The following is a 17344-nucleotide window of genomic DNA, read 5'->3' as shown; positions in this document are numbered from 1 at the left end:
AAGCGGCGCTTGCGCAAGCCGCACCCATTCTATTGTAATTTAATGGTATGTACTTAACTTTTTATTCAATGGGGACTTGAATAGGTTAAACTCGGTAGTCCACCTTATCTTTATGATACAAGATAGAAAAATCTATTGAAGATATTTGACTCGATATAGATATTGTTAGAGTAAACTTCAAATTGATTATAACTTTCTATGATTTTGTAACAAAACTAAAAGGTTTTAAATAATTAAAAGGTCAATTTATGTTTGGTCATTTATTAAATTTATTTCAACTTACAATTCTTTAGAGAATAATATTCTGCAAGTATACTTTTTATAAGATTGCACAAACATCATTGCACAAACACCTTAGAGTTTAGAGCTTGTAGTTCAAAATAAAAAAAAAATAAACACTATTATAATTCTAAATCTCTAAAGGCACGTCTGGTCACACACTATAAACCTATTCGAAGACAGCAGACGTATGATCTTAGACAGGTCTTTTTTCAAATAAGTGACCTTGAGTGAATTGTGGATCTCTCGTAGTTTTCTCCTGTCACGGCTCTGCTTTGCAGCAAAATTATTCCTCTTTCTCTGTTTTCTATAAAAATCGTCGGCGTTCTGATTAGTTAGATCCGTTCTTTTCGGCCATTGCTCTGAGAGCTTCCTTCTCGAACGCAAGGTAGTCCGGATCGTCTGATAGAGCGTCTACATCTATCATATAACTTGGACGCTTTTTTTTTTCGTCTGATACCGGAGACTTGGGTGGCGAAAATACGCACGTACTCCTTGAGACACTCATCGATTGCGACATATTTGTACTCGAAGACGCAGGCGCTGGTTCAACAACGGGCACGTACATGGGCTGGACATACCCGATGTATGGGTACGGTTCAACACTGTGTTGCACTGTGCTTATACACGGATACGGTGGAAGCTCCGTTGGACGCTTTTTTTTTTTGTCTGATCCCGGAGACTTGGGTGGCGATATCAAGCACGTACTTATATAATTATTAGTCGATTGCTGCAACCCGGAACTCGAAGGCCCAGGCCATGGTTCAACAACGGGCACGTACATGGGCTGGACATACCCGATGTATGGGTACGGATCAACACTGTGTTGCACTGTGCTTATACACGGATGCGGTGGAAGCTCCGTATTTGTTTGCGATGTTGACAAGGTTGACATACTCGTTTTCTGAGCTTGGGCCTTAATTTCGCAATTCTTTTCTTTAGATATGTCACTTGAAACGCGTGACGAACTTCTCTTAACTTTCGTCTGTCTCTGCTCTGTTTCGCCGCGTAATTGTTTTTTTCTCTCTGCTTCCTGTACGAGTCGTCAGCGTCTCGATTCCTCTGGACCGCTCGCCTCATTCTCGGATTAATTCCAAGTAAGCTGCCTCCATTCTTCTCGGCCATAGCTCGAAATGCATCCTGCTTGAAAAGGCTTGATACTCGGCATCATCAGACAGCGAGTCGACATCTAAGTCCTCTGATTGCGATGTTGAAGGTGCGTTTCTGTAGTTCCAACTCTCGACCGGAGATATTTGGGACGGCGGGATGTTGCACTCATAACAATTGTAAGATCTATTTTCATGTTCTAAACTCGGTGGCTCTGATGAATATCTATAGTCAGGAACCTTGGAACCAGGTGTTGAGGTACTGTCTGGTGAGACTTCCTGTTTAACATTTGTAGTTAAGTCCAAAGGTTCCTCCGCGTAGGGGGTCCACAAAGCCATTTTTTAGCATGTGTTGTTTTCTGAACAAATAGTCAGTAAACACTGAATGCAATTTTCTAACGCGTCTGTCTCATTTGTGGGAGTAAAAGGGTGTTGTGGAAGGGGTAATCCTCTACCTGCGGGAGTCGTAACGGGACTGTAGGCGACATAAATATTAAATTTCCCCTTAAACAATAGGATTCTATTACTTTTTTGCTGGGAGTAAGTCAAATATTACAGTTAGGAATGTCCAATGGAATAAAATAAGCAAAGAAATATAATTAGTAATTATTTAAATCAGTTACAGTCTCTTAATGTCATATATTTATAGCGGGATCAAAAAAATGTCCTTATGAATTGTTAGCGTTAACAAAGTCGCGTGCGACATGTTTACTTAGTATAAATTACAGCAGCTTTTGAACTACAGCCGAGAACTTGAGTACATTTTGTTATTTGAGAACCTTTATTTGCCTTTTATACAATTTTATCTTAATTCGAAACCTTTGTTTTTTGCTCTTGTATAGACTGAGCGAGTTGTGTTCAATTTATCGCAATGCGGTCGCTGTAAACAATAGTGACATCATCCGAGTTTTCTGCTTAACACGAAACTGACGCAAAAGCTATCAGTAAATAAATCTTAAACATCACTCCAAGAACAAATTAAACGTTGATATTTGTGAATTGAGTTTATTTTATTTATTTACTGAAATAATTACACCGTCAAGTTATCACTAAGCCTTAAAATTAACAATTAAAAAATATATACTTACGAATTTATACGTCTTTAAAAATCAAAGTTTCACATAAAAAATCAAAAATCAAACCTTCTCAACTAAATTTCGGTGATAAAAGTATGTGTGAGAAGTGAGCTATAAGAACGTAACATAAATGTTATATTTTTAAATACATAATTAGATATGCATTTTTCAACCCGTCTTTTTTAGACAGTAACTTTCTATCAAACACAGGACTTAAGTACCTAACTTAACAATCGCTAGGTAAAGACTCGACTTAAATAATTAATTAAGGAGAGAGGGTTTGGAACTCACTTAAACATTACATACAGAAACGTTGCTCTTATACTATATTGAAATTTAATTCATATCGCATCCAAAGAAGTTTTACTTAAAGAACCATATAACAATAAATGTATTATTATTAGGTCCTTACATATGAAATTGGCGTTTTGTACGGGAGGAATATAAAGTTTTTTTTTTTGTAAAATATATTTAATTAATCAAAATACCGTTGCTATTCATACACTTTTGCTATCTCATAGATCCTTTTACTAAAAAACACCATGGGGCGAGAATCAATAAACTCTTTGAAGGCGGTTTGGACCTCCGCATCGGAGTTGAATTTTTTTCCTTGTAAGAAGTTGTCCAAATTCCGGAAAAAATGGTAATCTGTTGGAGACAGGCCCGGGGGGTACGGTGGATGTCGTAGACATTCTAATTGTAGCATTTAACTTAGTGGTTGTTAATTGTACAGTGTGTGTCTTGCGTTGTCGTGAAGCAGCAGTGGCCTAGAGCGATTGACCAATCTCGGTTGTTTAGTTGCTAGTTCTTCCTTCATGGTTTGCAGTTGCTGACAATAGATATGCCGTAATAGTTTAGCCAGATTTTAAAAAGCTGTAGTGAACGACACCGGCGCTAGTCCACCAAACACTCACAAGTAACTTTTTCTGAGTCAATTTTCGTTTAGGGTAGGATTTGGCTGGGTTTCCAGGGTTCAGCCATAGCGACGAGCGCTTCCGATTATCGTACAGTATCTACTTTTCATCACAAGTAATGATTCGATTTAAAATCCCTTCATTATTGTGTCGGTTGAGCAAAGTAACACAGCAGTCTACGCGTGTTTGCAAGTTCGATTCACTCAATTCATGAGGTACCCATCGTTCAAGTTTTTTTACTTTCCCGATTTGCTTGAAATGAATTAATGCAGTTTTATCACTTACCCCGAAGACTGCAGCTATCTCTGAAGTGCTTTGTGATGGATCCGCTTCCACAATAGCCTTTAATTCTTCATTTTCAACTTTTGTCTCCGACCGTCCACGGGGTTAGTTCTGAAGGTCGAAATTTCGTTATCGGTTATTGAAAATTTGAAAAAATGCATATCGGAAGCTAAAGTTCAATAAATGACAATATTTAAAGTAATGCATCAACCCAAGCAACTGGTTTTTCATGTTTTTGAATAATCTTTTGACCAATTGTAGATGCGTCTCACTTGAAACGTTTAAGGTATTATAACCCTTTCCTGTCACGGGATTAATGTAGGACCACCGTCGGTTTTTATTTATATAATTGCAAAATTTCGACCGGAACTTACGAGAAAGACGCGACAGTTGGTCCCCTGATGACGCTTCGATGACTTTTATCACAGCACGCGCTGGACATCATTATCTGTTATGGGAACTCACCATTAGGGCCTTTAAAAAAATTAAATAAGTTTAATTTGAAAGGGACTATTAAGCTTTATGCTTCCGAAAAAGAAAATTTAAATATAGAATAATATACTTTTTGAAATGATTACTATTCATTTAATTGCAGTAATTAAACCAAATTATAAAAAAAATATTTTTAAATACTCATTACTAATTTATTTTTGTTAATTTTCACGAAGTAACACATTTAAATATACAAAAGTCATTTATAGAAAGTTCGTGACAAAACCGTATCCAGTGTATCTCTTCGAAGTTATTTCAAATTGAAATGCATGGAATTTAAATCGTCTGCCGTCCAAAAAAACACTAACGGAAAATAAAATAGATATCAAACACACATTATTGTGAAACAGTTATACCATCCATCTTGAAATATGTCAACAATACAAAATGGTCGAACCGACCACTAAGTTTTGTAATGGGTTAACACAAATGGCAGGCGCGTGGGCATTCACACGTAATCTGTGCTATTATAATTCATTCTTTAACACAATATAATAAAACTTATATTACCTTAAATGTAATTCTAGCAAAGCATACGCGGCACAATCAATTTTTAACTCTATATAGAGTTCATACAATAGAGTTCATTTTGGATAATGTGTTCCGAAATAACAGATGCATCTTATTTCCGCGTTGCAACTGTATCAATCACACAATGCGGTAGTTATCGATTACTACATTTACTATACAATGAAGTAATAAGCAGTACGTGCAGGATACATCTTTATACATGTATTTATTATTACCAGTGCCCAACGGTTTAAGCCGCGTTAAGTTTATATTGCACATTGAGCAATAACCTAAAGCCCAAGTCCTAAAGCTTAAAAATATTAACGGAAGAAAAATAACGCTTTTTATCACATTTCGAAAGAGTTGCAATGATTTCCTGAAAATATTTTTTGTAATTATACTTATCTACCTATATAGGTATACAACGGATTTGGATGATAATTTTAAAGACAAACAGTACATCAGAATATTCTCTATAATAATTATTTTTTTCTTTTTGGCGATTAGACCCGGCAAACTGAGAGACAGACACTACATTTTTATTTATTTTAGAAATTTTAAAAGAAAAGTTATAATAACTTTACATACTATTTACACTTTTTTTTTTTTTATATGCCCCGGGATGGCAAATGACTCTACTCCACCTGATGGTAAGTGGTAGTAGAGTCCAAACGCGACGACGGCCAGTACAGTCGGGAAGAATGTTCTGTACTAGCCGTCCCCGCCTTGCCGGCCCGCAAGACGCCTCTTCGCGCCTCGTTTGAAGGAACCCTGGTTGTAAGAGGAGGGGAACACGTGAGCTGGTAAGGAATTCCATGTTTTGGTAGTGCGACACAGAAAGGAGTTGCCAAATGTCTTTGTGCACGATGAAATTGATGTCACAGTTAGGCGGTGACATCGAGAACCAGCTCGCGTGGACTTAAGAAGGAAGGGGGAAGCAGGAATTAGAGAGAATAATTCCTCAGAGCACTCGCCGTGATACAGTCGATAGAAAGCGCTCAGTGCTGCTATCTCGCGACGCAATTGTAAAGGTTCAAGGGTGTTTGTGACCTTTACGTCGCCAATAATGCGTACTGCACGTCGCTGCAACCGGTCCAAGGCCTCCAGTAGGTACTTAGCGGAGCCATCCCAAAGGTGCGAGCAATATTTATAACGAAGCAGTTTTTATAATAGCCTCGATGTAATCCCTTGGACTAAGGTCGCAGCGAACGTCCATCCCCAGCATGGCGATTTTGCTTTTTATCATCAGCGGTGTGCCACAGAGGAAGGGAAGAGGGGAAAATGGTGACTTTTTCGCTGTGAGAGCGCATACCTGTGTTTTCTTGGCATTAAACTCAACAAGATTATCAGAACCCCATTTGGCGATGAGCTCTAATGTCCTATCGAGTTCAATGACAAGATTCTTCCGCCTCTCCTCAGTTTCCGTCCGCCCAGCCACTGCGCGTCCGTGGTATCCACCATGCACTGTACTATCGTCTGCATAGCAATGTATGTTCCCAAGAGAGAGCATATCATTGATATGCAAAAGAGAGAGTGTGGGAGATAGCACAGATCCCTGGGGGACCCCAGCATTCACTACATAGAATTGTGAAGCGCAACCATCTACTAAAACACGAAGGCTACGCTTGTGTGGGAAGCTGGCAATCCTGGTGCGTAGCTGAGCAGGCAGACCATATGCCGGTAGCTTGGAGAGAAGACTTCTGTGACAGACTCTGTCGAAAGCCTTGGAGATATCGAGGCTGACAGCCAACGATTCTCCATGCTTGTCGATAGCTTCACCCCAGAGGTGTGTTACGTACGCTAGAGGAACACCGTTTTGGTCGAAACCCGTACTGACGATCATTAATTAGACAGCGATCTTCTAGGTAATGGATCAATTGGTTGTTAAGAATTCGTTCCATCACCTTTCAAATTACTGAGGTGATAGCTATTGGTCGATAATTTGCCGGGTCAGACCGATCCCCCTTTTTGGGAACCGCTTGCACATTAGCTCTTCTCCAAGCCTCCGGCACACATCCCGAAGAGAGAGAAAGTTGGAACAGGCGCGTTAACACAGAAGACAGCTCCGCCGCGCACTTCTTCAGCACTATGGTTGGTATTCCATCGGGACCGCTAGCTTTCCGTATATCGAGTGATTGCAGCTCCGCACGCACATCACGTTGCCTGATTTTGATGTCAGGCATCGTGTGGCCATATGAAGGTATTGTTGGTGGCAGCGCACTACAATCATCGATCACGGAGTTGTCGGCAAAGAGTTTAGCCAGGAGATCGGCTTTCTCCTGCGGACTGTGAGCTAGCGATCCGTCCGGATTTCTGAGCGGTGGAAATCGTTTTGCAATGCGAGGAATCCTAGGATGCGAAATAAGGTCATGACCAATCTGTACAATGCACTGTGCATCCGCTCTCGTGTATGCCTTCCTACAGGACTTGGAATTTTCATTGTAGTTTGCTTTCAGTGAGTCAATGTTAGATGCCCCGCTAACGCAGCCGTTGATTCACGCGCGATATGCCGCCTGCTTAGATGATACAGCGTCGGCACATTCACGAGTTAACCAACGGTTACGCGTACCCCTACTGATGAGATCTGAGCTAGGAATGTAGTATTCCATTCCTAACATGATCTCATCAGCAACAGCAGCGGCACTAGCTGTCGGGTCATTCCCACTGAAGCAACGTTCCTTCCATGGGACTGACGCATAGTAATCGCGCATACCGTCCCAATCTGCCGACTTATAGTGCCAAACGCGACGTTTGCATACCGCTGATGGCGGCAGCTTGGCCTGTGGCACTTTGGTAGATATAAGGCCGTGATCCGAAGAACCAAGTGGAGCTTGAACCACAACCACAACGAGTTAATATTTGTTTATTTACAGGCAGGATAGTTACAAATTTAATTGTTTTTTATTTACTTTACCATGTAACCAACTTAATAAATGAAAACCTTCCTGGAACATTAACAACAAATAATATTCCACAGTTCGGTAATTCTTATAATAATAAATGAACACTTCTTGTAAAAAAAACGTACAGCGCGGAAATGCAGCCTGCATTATGGGCAGCTATGCGTCGGGTGGGAATTGGGTGGTACTATTTTAAATTTGACTTAAACAATAAAAAAAAATTGACATTGTTATATTTCTGTGTTAACGTGCAAAACATGTTAACTTAGATATAATATTTATGTTTCAATGTAATATTAAATAAATTTAGTTGATGTAATGAAATAAACAAAGTCAGTAGAAAAAAAAATTTACTTGACCTATTAATAAATTTAAATCGCATGTCAAAAACTAATTTATAAAGAAAAAATATTTACTTAATAAAAGACTATATCGATTATAAAGAAAACATTAGTATCCGTTGATTTTCATACCGGATAACTAATAAATTTAATTGTATTTAATTCATATTCCATCGATTTCCTTACAATAAAGTTAAAAGTAAATTTGCACAGCAACAATATAACAGTCTCGTACCTAGATTTTATAAAAAATACTCAATTTTCAAGAATAAAGGACATTAATAACTACCAATTAAAAGGCAAAACTAAAACATGGTTGAAACAACTTAATTATGAAGACGTTGAGAAACTATTAACTACCTCATAAATGAACATTCACATCACACGCTCAATTATAGCACACATACACACATTTATGCAGTCACGCGCACACGGTTTGGATTAACTTACAATAATTAGTAATAAGACCCTTTGTAATACTTTTTAATAATTGAATGGGATGGAACTGACTTCTGACGCACGGGTAACGCCAGTTCAGGAGTCAGGGCTACTATTTATAATATGTATGTATTGGATAAAAATAAAGTTTTATTATTAATATACCTAAATAAAAAAAAAACTAACTGTTGTCAGTTCTTCTCGTTAGAATCTATATTCAAAAATATTATTTCGGATAAAGATGCTGTATGTATAAGAAGGCATAATGCATGTCATTTTTTGTAGAGTATGGTCAGTGCCCACACTTAAAGGATTAATATTCGCAACACAGGCAGGTGTTACCGTTGACTGATGTTGCCTCATAATTTTAATATCTAATGTAAATATCACACCGCGTCTTATATAATATAATTTTGTGACAGCTGTCGCTATGTCATCTAATACTGGAAGGCTTTTAACGTGTAGTTACTGAAATTCCGTAGGAGCTAAAGAATAAAACATTGCAATCAAATAACCAATTAGAATATCCGATTGACCAAGATATATATCTACGAATTAATTACATACATTCAGGTACACGAGTATGCTCACAAAAAGGTTTGAACTAATAAAGAGTTCTTAATAATTAGCATTAAGATTTTATTGTACGATAGCGTTGTAAACGACAATGAATATTTTATTATTCATTTAATTAATGTGACAAAAGCTTCATGTTTCACATAAGTAAGGAGGAAAGTTTAAATATTAGTATATGTAGGTAGCTTAATAACTAACGTTTTAAAAATACCTATTAATCATAAAAGATTGAAGATGGCCCAGTCGTTACAACACCTGCACCTGAGCCGAGCATTGGGACGTTTTACAGGCTGTTACTTCGTTATCACTTATTTAATTAGAAAAGTGTATTTCTATTGAATATTTTTGAATAATAAAAGACGAGAATGAATTCTACCTTGTAAGAGAAGTAAACGAATTAGCATTTGGTCGAATGAGCGAGACCACCGTCACTGTATTGTAAAGGATTTTTTTAATCTGTCGCTATTGTGCAAGTATTAAGAACAGATAACGTGGCTAATACTTTTGTCAACCAAGATACACTAAGCAATTGTGCCAGTTACCATTGTATTTTTATCTACTGCATTTTGTCAGTTTTTTGTATTAATACTTTAAGACTAGTTATTTAAATTGTAGGGACTTACTTGAAGTTGCATAAATACCCACAGGATCACAATAATTTCTAAAACTATATTTTTAAATGAATAATTCATTGGTAATGATACGCAAATATAATAAATGGAGAATAGAAAAAGATAAAAAATAAGATGATTATGGTTATAATATTCAGATTTAAATTTTTATCCAGAATTTAGCGTATACAAGTTATAACTTACTTTCTTTATCAATATGAAGAAAAGCTAAAAAATAAATAATTTTATTAACCAAAATTTGAAGATGTTGATGTCCTCCTAAATCGTATACAAGTTATAACTTACTTTCTTTATCAATATGAAGAAAAGCTAAAAAATAAATAATTTTAGGAACCAAAATTTGAAGATGTTGATGTCCTCCTAATAGATTTCAGGCACGGCAGCCAATCTCAACAGATTAGTCAACGGCGCAGGACATATTATAGTGCACAAGTGCGTACGCAAACACAGGTGCATTCTCTATTCCCTCACTCTCATAATCCGACACGACCGGAAAGAGTTCAGGCGCAGGAACAACAGTTTTACGTGCTCTTTGAGGCACGGGAGTGTACACACTTCCAACTTCCAGACTCCGGGAAGCTACTGAGAATCTTTGACAGAAAAACTCACTAACTTTTTATCGGCCCGACCTGGAATTTGAACCCAGGATCTCGGGTTCTGCGGCCTTATATCTAGCCACTAGACCAACGAGGCAGGCTATATTACTATCACTACACACTCGTACTTACCATCATTATACATTTTCATAAGTATTTAATCTGAACCACTGGTCATTATTCATTCCGGTATCTCAACAGAGATTAATAACTGATAAACAAACGGTGTCTAACGCTCCTGTCTAAAGTATTGAAAAAACATAACGAGCGTACAAATGTGTATTCTTTGCATTTAAGAAAACCGTACAAATACCTATTTAATTTTTTTATGTTTCAAAATAAATAATAAGAGTATTTGAAATTGTTGTCCCTCTAATACATATTGGTCACATCGAATCTTTATCATCTTTGTCTGTATCCACAATTAATTTTATTTATAAAATTAAAAATAACTTATTTATTGAGTTAATATGAATATTTCCGAGTTGTCAAAACGAAAACAAGCATTATTTGTTCGTTCGTTCGTTCATTATTGATAACAATTAAATTCAAATGTTAGTAATTTAGTTAATATAGGCAAGAATAAGGCACACATTAGTTTTTATTTCAACAAAATCGGTTGTATCTATCAAAAGTTATAATAACTTAAAGATTACGTACATATATACGTAAAAACAATTTAACGTGGATAAAATAGCGAGTCGCAGCTATTTAGAACATAAATCAGTAATGCAAGTGACGACCCTTCTTATTCCATTCTTAGAAATATTACATAAAAACAGGAATTAAAATTATATTTCATAATAATACTATAAATAAAAAATGTATGTTGTTTGATAGGTATGTCAGGAGAATAATAAGTATTATTATTCTATTTTTTGGTTTCGTTGGTGTCATATGTATATGTCCGATAGTATGTGTATATACGATATATGATTCAAAATATCGCTCCGACGCTTTCCAAGTGTCAAATATTCTGACAAAACTATAACTGATTCTAAGAAAACTTTGTATGATAGATTTGTAGAACTCCATACAGTAAAATGACAATAAAATTACTATAAATTTAGATCAATTAATGAATGAATAAATAAAATCTCTCCTACGGAGATTATGTTAAAGCCGCCATATAAATGGTAAAGTCGTATTCGAGCTCATAAAACTTGAAGAGATTTTAACTGAAGTTTTAATTCAATCTTACTATATCAAGCACTCATCTTCTTATGAAGTCCTGTCGTTCCAGGTAACGTTTCCTCTTAAACAGTTTTAAACTCTTAAAAGCTTTAAAGTGTTATACTGATTTAATTATATGGCAACTTTTGGTTTTGTTTAAGTTTCTATATAATTTTTTTAATATATCTATGAAAATATATAAATATTAATTTTAATAAATATTTTAACCTAACAAAATTCGTCAGTACCCTCAATAATAAAAATAATATTTTGACTTGCGAAGCAAACATTCGCTGTACGGCATATTTCCGTTCCTGCCTGAAAGTATAAGCCTATAAACACATTAGCATTTATATTAGGTAGGGATTATGGCATGAATTATCAAAAAAAAAATATTAGAACAAATACCAAAAAGTGACATCTATCGTTGAATAGCGGTAAGCTAACTTGCTTAAAGGTAAAAGTGACATCTATCGAGAATTTTACGACAGTGTCACTTTTATATTAATGTATTATTATATTATTTAAAAGGCACTATTAAAATATTTATGTACCTAAAATTATTTTAATAAAAATATTATTAATGATTGTTGCGGATTTTGATAGTATTTAACGAGGAGATATTAAAAAAGGCGTAGTTTAGTTGCAATGAAAATTTTATTGTGTTACATATTTTTATGACAGGGTAGGTAAAAAATTACAATAAACAATGTGCCTTATATCTAAATCGTTCCGTAACGTCCATATACTAAATTGCTTCACAGTTTTAACAGGCGCTTGCGCCAACATACCCCCGGACGTTGAAAGATTCCCTTTCAACCAGTATTTCCATCTTCAGAAAGGTCGGGTAATGGGCAAATTTTGCTAAATGATCTTCGAACTACGCCATTGGACGTCTTGACATCTGCAACTCTGATGATCCCATCTGGACCGGGATGGACAGCCACGATTCTCCCCATTCTCCATTTTAGTGCCGGCAAGTTATCCTCTTTTAAAAGAACCAAAGAGTTGAGTTTCAGCGAACCCTTACATGACCTTCATTTGGTTCTTATCTGAAGTTCCGATATATATTCCTTACTCCATCGAGTCCAAAAATGTTGTCTCAGCTGTTCTATTCGTTGGAAGCGAGTTAAGGAATTTACAGGGCGATGTTCGTAGTTTGGCGATGGTAGTGATACTAAGGGGCGTCCAATTAAAAAATGTCCTGGCGTCAATGGCGTTAAATCATCGGCATTTGATGATAATGGCGTCAGTGTTCTCGAGTTCAAGATAGCTTCTATTTGGACTAAAGTTGTGTATAATTCTTCGTAAGAGAGGTTACAAAGGCCCAACACTCTAACTAAATGATGTTTAGTTGATTTTACGCCAGCCTCCGCAAGACCAGCAAAATGAGGGGAGTATGCCGGGATAAAATGAAAGTTTATTTCCTTTGACATCTCTTCAGTTACCGAATCACAATTTGTTTTAAGAAAGCTCGAAAGGTCATTGTATGCACCGACAAATGAACGGCCGTTATCGGAATATATATTTTTCGGCTTTCCTCTACGTGAGATGAACCTTTTTAAAGCTAAAATAAATGTATTACTAGATAAATCACCTACTAACTCGAGGTGAATTGATTTTGTTGTAAAACAAATAAATATGGCAATATAAACTTTAACTAATTTTGTACCTCGACCTTGTCGAACTGCTGATTGGATTGGACCTGCATAATCCAAACCAATATTTTCAAAAGGAAAACCACCTAGAAGTCGCTGCTGTGGTAAGTAACCCATAGTGGGAGTAACTGTTTCACCTCTGAATCGACAGCACCGCGTACATTGTAAGTAACATTTTCGAGCTAAATTCCGTCCTCTAATAGGCCAATATATTTCTCTAATAGAAGATAATAATAATTGAGGGGCAGCATGAAATAACCTTTTATGTTCATATTCAAATACTAACACTGTAAACCGATGATTGGAATGTAGAAGAATAGGATGCTTTTTATCATACTGATAGTTTGAATTTTGGAGTTGACCACCGACACGCATGATATTTTGGTAATCTAAAAATACTTTGAATTTATTTAGTGGACTTTCCTTAGGCAACTCCTTTTTATTTATTAATAAAGTATATTCTATAAATGATTCACTTTGAGATGCCCGAATTATTACATTTAAAGCTCTTTGTAAGTCTTTACTACTAAAAGGACCAATATTCTATATCTTTTTGCATTTCAGATCAACAAATCGTAAAACCCAAGCTAAAGTACGCCTAAGCCGTAGAAAATTAGAAAAAGAGTTAAAATTAATTAATCTATTTAATTCATCATTGTTGGCCAAAGCATGTAAAATAGTAATATTTGATTTCATTTCCGGTAGTGTATCATCATCTGTATGTAAAGGTTTAGTTGGCCAACATGACATATCTTTCATCAAAAATTCTGGTCCGGACCACCATTCTTTCAAATTCCGTATTAACTTAAATGCGACACCACGTGAAATATATTCCGCGGGATTTTTATCGGTAGGAACGTGTCTCCACTCACAACTGGGTGTCTTATCTAAAATTTCTGCAATTCTGTTCCGGACAAAGGGTTGAAGCTTATTTGGCAACATTTTTAACCAGCCTAGCACTATCATAGAGTCACTCCAAAAAAAGATTCGTGCTGCTCGTACTCGTAATGAGGCAACAACCTTTTCATATATACGAACTCCTACCAGGGCACCACAAAGTTCCAACCTCGGAATAGTTGTGGGTTTAAGCGGAGCAACTCGACCTTTAGCTACTAATAAACGCACTAATACATCACCCTCATCACTAACGCTACGTACGTATAGGCACGCACCGTAGGCTCGTTCAGACGCATCGCAGAAAATGTGAAATTCTAAAAACTGGTATGAATCAATAATAACACGTCGTGGAATCCTAATTTTATTTAATTCCGGTAAATCAACAATCAATTCGGACCAAAGTTTATTAACTTCCGGAGGCAGTTGTTCATCCCAAGACAGTTTGTGTAACCATAATTTTTGAAGCAACATTTTCATTGTCATTACACAAGGACTTAGAAGGCCTAGAGGATCAAAGATCTGTGAAATAACAGAAAGCATTTCACGTTTACTATTACTGTCGATAACTGAAACTGATATAATAAGAAGATTCTGTGGTCAGGATAGCAGAGTACCCGGTGGTAAACTCATAAAGATCTTGATGATTATTAATTCCCAACACTCTAAGGTAGTATTTAACGTAAAATAATTTGCTTAAGGTTAGTATATCTTTGTTAATACTGTAACGTGAATAAAATTCTACGAATATTATTATAATAAAGTTAATTTAACTTAATCAAGCCTAGTTAAATTATTTTATTAATTATGTTGTAAAGATCTATCAAAGGGTAGTTATCAAAGAGTATAAAATAACTGCATTATGATAAACGCTTTGTTAGGTCATAAAGATTAATTGCAACATCACTTTACGGTTATAATTTATTAAGATTTCAGTTTATTTAGCTTTATTAATATTGAAGTTAAGGTAATTTTGTTAAGTTCTTAGAGCACGTGCTAACTTGTAACCTGTAGTTATTTAAATTTTATTTGTTGTACTGTTAAATCTTTAAAATATTGTCGTATTGCTTATTATTACAGTCTGTAACTAGTATAAATTGTTGATTTGTATAAATTCTCACTTTGATTTGTATAAATTCCAGATTGTTACACCAGCCTACGCAATGCCTGAGGATAAGGAGCTTACTAGGAAACGTGCGAGTTACAAAGGAAGGTTAACTTTCTTTTCTAACTATTTAAATTCATTGGATCCTTCAACTTTGAGCACCTCTGAGGTTAGTGAGTTACAGTTGCGTTTGAGTAAGCTCGAGGCTATGTATGAACAATACGATGAAGTGCAGGTGTCATTAGAATGCAATACTGACAATATGGATAGTCAATTGTCAGAACGTAGCGAGTTTGAATCCTTTTATTATAAGTCTATATCTCGAGCTCAAGAAATACTTGCAAATCATAAGAAAAAGGATCAAGAATCAATCATAAATTTGTAAAGTTACCAACGATTCAATTACCAAAATTCAACGGATCCTACACAAACTGGCTAGAGTTTCATGACACTTTTGTGAGTTTAATACATTCAAATGATGACATGAATGATATTAATAAATTTCATTATTTAAGATCCTCGCTAGAAGGATCTGCTGCTGTGGTAATTAACTCAATTCAGTTTTCTGCTGCGAATTATTCTGTGGCTTGGCAACTTCTTTGTGATCGATTTGATAATAAGCATTTATTAACTCAACATCATGTATCAACATTATTTAATATGGATGTCATTCATAAGGAGTCGTCAGTAACATTGAAAATTTTAATAGATCAGATAAATAAAAATTTGCGTGCATTAGAATCACTAGGTGAACCTGTTAATTATCTGGGTGGACGCTCTCACCGCTCGGAACAAGGTTCTCTTGCGAAGGCCGCAGAGAATCATAGCGGTGAGGGTGATACGCGGATATCGTACGGTGTCGTGGACGGCGGCAACACTTCTCGCGGGCGATCCGCCTTGGGAGCTCCAGGCGGAGGTGCTCGCGGAAGTGTACCGGTTCCGGACGGAAGTGAGGTCGCGTGGCGACCGTCCAGGGTTGGAGGAGGTGCTGCGAATCAGGACTCTCGCCCAGCAAGCCCTGATTCGCAGGTGGGAGGAGGATCTGAGGTCCCCATCAGCAGGACTGGCGACAGTGGAGGCGATCCGTCCCCACTTGAGTCGCTGGGTAACGAGAAAAGGCGGCACACTGACCTTCAGACTGACTCAGGTGCTTACTGGACATGGGTGCTTCGGTAAGTACCTGCACGGAATAGTCAGGCGGGAGGTAACGCCCTCCTGCCACGAGTGTGGTGCGCCTACGGACACGGCATGCCACACTCTGATGGAGTGTGCCGCTTGGGGGCCTCAGCGCCTTTCCCTGGCGACTTTAATCGGCGGAAACCTTTCGCTGCCGAGCGTGATAAATGCCATGCTTGGTAGCGAAAGGTGCTGGATGGAGATGGTCTCCTTCTGCGAAAATGTCATGTCGCAGAAGGAGGCCGCGGAGCAGGAGCGCGAGGAGAGTGCCTCCGCTGACCCGCTTCGTCGAAGAAGACCGGGGAGAAGACGCCGGCGCTATGCGCATCTTCTCCTCCCGCCGTGAGTGTCGCCGGGGCCAGGGGGTCTCTGTACCCCGAGTACCCCCTAGTATTTGGAGGCCCGCAGAAGCGGGCCAACCGTCGGGACGGCACGGTAGTATGCGCAAGCGATCCCGTGACGTCCCCCAACAAGATGGAGTGGGTACCGCTGGTTTTGAGTGGGTACCGCTGGTTTTTAGTGGGTATGTGGGACTCGCCGGCGCTGAAGGCGCCGGCGAGTTCCACATACCCCCCCACCTCATGTGGGGGAAACACATAAATGTGTTTTTCCAGCGAGAAAAAAAAAATGGTGAACCTGTTAATCAGTGGGATACTCTTTTAATCTATATTATTACACATAAATTAGACAGTAAAACGTATCGTGAATGGGAGGAGTACAAAGGCAATCTCGAAAAGAATTCAAAAATTACGTTTTCCATATTTTTAACTTTTATTAAGAATCGAGCTGATATAATAGAAACATTAGAACTTTCAAATTCCTCAGCTAATAAAAATGCAAACACATTAAAAAATGTTAAAGTCAAGACAATGATTGTACAAGATTACAACAATAAAGGTAACTCTGGTGATGATAAAAATAATTTAAGTTCTGCTTTATTTAAACCTAAAAAGTGTCAAAAGTGTAGCGGTGACCATAAATTGAGTTCGTGTCTTGAATTTTTGGCACTGTCATGTGAAGCACGTTTGCAAATTTTACCTAGCTATAAGGTATGCTTTAATTGTTTGTCTGTGGGTCATTATGCCAACAACTGTAAAAAGGCAGGCTGTAAAATATGTCGTCGCAAACACCACACTCTTGTACACGTTTCTGAACATTCAAAATTTAAAAATACTCCCTCTGTTCACAAAACTGTT

At 37.2% G+C, this 17344-nt stretch overlaps 2 protein-coding genes across 2 annotated transcripts in view; both read left to right on the top strand.

Moving 5' to 3' along the window:
• The window catches only part of LOC126769487 (uncharacterized), a 1339673-nt gene that overhangs the window by 937665 nt on the left and 384664 nt on the right, over positions 1 to 17344 (top strand). The window lies entirely within an intron of this gene.
• LOC126769542 (Na(+)/H(+) exchange regulatory cofactor NHE-RF2-like) overlaps positions 1 to 17344 on the top strand; it is a 408391-nt gene that overhangs the window by 31025 nt on the left and 360022 nt on the right. The gene's annotated exons all lie outside the window — the stretch shown is intronic.

This window comes from Nymphalis io, chromosome 7, assembly GCF_905147045.1.
Source record: "Nymphalis io chromosome 7, ilAglIoxx1.1, whole genome shotgun sequence".
NCBI lineage: Eukaryota > Metazoa > Arthropoda > Insecta > Lepidoptera > Nymphalidae > Nymphalis > Nymphalis io.
The sequence above is the reverse complement of the archived record's forward strand: the minus strand, read 5'-3'. Positions and strand labels throughout refer to the sequence as shown.